Raw genomic sequence first — 2,336 nt, 5'->3', positions numbered from 1 at the left:
TCTATAAATTGCTTTGGGTAGTATACTCATTTTCACTATATTGATTCTTCCAATCCATGAACATGGTATATTTCTCCATCTATTAGTGTCCTCTTTGATTTCTTTCACCCAGTGTTTTATAGTTTTCTATATATAGGTCTTTAGTTTCTTTAGGTAGATATATTCCTAAGTATTTTATTCTTTTCGTTGCAATGGTGAATGGAATTGTTTCCTTAATTTCTCTTTCTGTTTTCTCATTATTAGTGTATAGGAATGCAAGGGATTTCTAACCAGCTTTTTGTTTTATTGACCTTTTCTATTGTCCTTCTGGTCTCCATTTCAATTATTTCTGTTCTGGTTCTTATTATTTCCTTTCTTTTGCTAACTTGAGGCTGAGTGTGTTCTTTAGTTCCTTGTGTAAAGTAAGGTTGTTTATTTGAGACCTTTCTGATTTCTTAACGTGAGCATTTATTATTAGGTTGATGCAAAAGTAATTATGGTTTCAGACCCTGAATTTTAAATCATAACTAGGCTCAGGCACATCTTTATTAATCAAAATAGGAACCATTACAATCAACACACTTTTGCCAATGAAAAATAAATTTGTTTATTCCTGTAGCATAAATATTCATGCTTTGGGATTGGATGAAGTCTTGGAAAGCATTTTCTGCCTCCTGCTGGCTGTGGAAGCATTTTCCCTGCAAAAAGTTGTCAAAATGCTTGAAGAAGTGGCTGTCAGTCGGCGAGAGGTCAGGTGAATATGGCAGATGAGGTAAAACTTTGTAGCCCAATTCGTTCAACTTTTGAAGCTTTGGTTGGGCGATGTGCAGTCAGGCATCGCCTGGGAGAAGAACGGGGCCCTTTCTGTTGACCAGTGCTGGCCGCGGGTGTTGCAGTTTTCAGTGCATCTCATTGATTTCCTGAGCATACTTCTCGATGTGGTGGTTTCGGCTGGGATTCAGAAAGCTGTGGTGGATCAGACAGCCAGCAGACCATCAAATAGTGACCATGACCCTTTATAGGTGCAAGTTTGGCTTTGGGAAGTGCTTTGGAACTTCTTCTCAGTCCAGCCACTGAGTTGGTCTTTGCCGGTTGTCTTATATATCCATTTTTTGTCTCACATCACAATCCAATTGAGCAATGGTTCATTGTTGCTGTGTAGAATAAGAGAAGACAACACTTCAAAAGAACGATTTTTTTTGATCTGCGATCAGCTCATGAGGCAGCCACTTATTGAGCTTTTTCACCCTTCCAATTTGCTTCAAATGCCAAGTGACTGTAGAATGGTTGACTTTGAGTTCTTGGGCAGCTTCTTGTAAGAGGATCGGCTTTGATGGTGCTCCCAGTTGGTCATTGTCAACTTCCAGTGGCTGGCCACTGTACTCCTCATCTTCAAGGTTCTAGTACTGAAGTTTCATACAATTATTGTATTCTTGTCTATTTGTCCCTTAATATCTGTTATTAATTGCTGAATATATTGCACTGCTTTACATAACAATTGTTATATCTGCTGAGAAATCTGCTGATAGCCGAATGGGGGTAACTTTATAGGCTACTGTCTTTCTCCCTGGCTGCCTTTAAAATCCTTTCTTTATGGTTGTCTCTTGAGAGTTTTGATACAATATGTCTTGGAGAAGGTCTTTTTGGTTGAGATAATAAGGTGTTCTTTTAGCATTGTGGACTCAAATTTCTAGTTCCTTCTCCAGGTTTGAGAAGTTCTCAACTATTATTTCTTTAAATACACTCTGCTCCCTTCTCACTCTCTGCAGCTGCTGGGACAGTCATTACACTCATTATTCTTATGTTGACTTTTTTTATTTTTGGCCATACCACTTGGCTTGTAGGATCTTAGTTCCCTGACCAGGGATCGAACCTTAGCCCCAGGAGTAAAAGCATGGAGTCCTAACCACTGGACCACCAGGGAGTTTCTTTCTGTTGGCTCTTCTAATGGAGTCAGGTTTTCTTCACTTTCTAAAAATCTTAATACTCTCTCCTTTTCCACCCCAATCATTTCTATATTCCTACCTGCCGGGGTCCAGCCCTGGCTGATCCAGGGTATTCGAAGGAGAGATGGCTTCGGCGACTATTTATTTATTTATTCATCAAAGATATGAAGAGTAATAAAATGAGGATAGCTCAGTAGGAAAATTCAGTGGAGAAAAGAAACTGAGTAGCTTGGTTTACGCGGAGAATCAATATAACCCGTGACACCAGGTTAGCTCTGACCACGGAGGCCGCAGGCGCCCTCTCGAATAGCGGAAGGTGCCCCACCTTAGACACCTTCTCAAGTGGGTCTTAGAAGCCCAGGCAAATAAATGGTCGCAGAGGATATCCGCGCTCCACATGGAGACTCAGCT

The sequence above is a fragment of the Bison bison genome, unplaced genomic scaffold (genome assembly GCF_000754665.1).
Source record: "Bison bison bison isolate TAMUID 2011002044 unplaced genomic scaffold, Bison_UMD1.0 scf7180017864252, whole genome shotgun sequence".
NCBI lineage: Eukaryota > Metazoa > Chordata > Mammalia > Artiodactyla > Bovidae > Bison > Bison bison.
The sequence above is the reverse complement of the archived record's forward strand: the minus strand, read 5'-3'. Positions refer to the sequence as shown.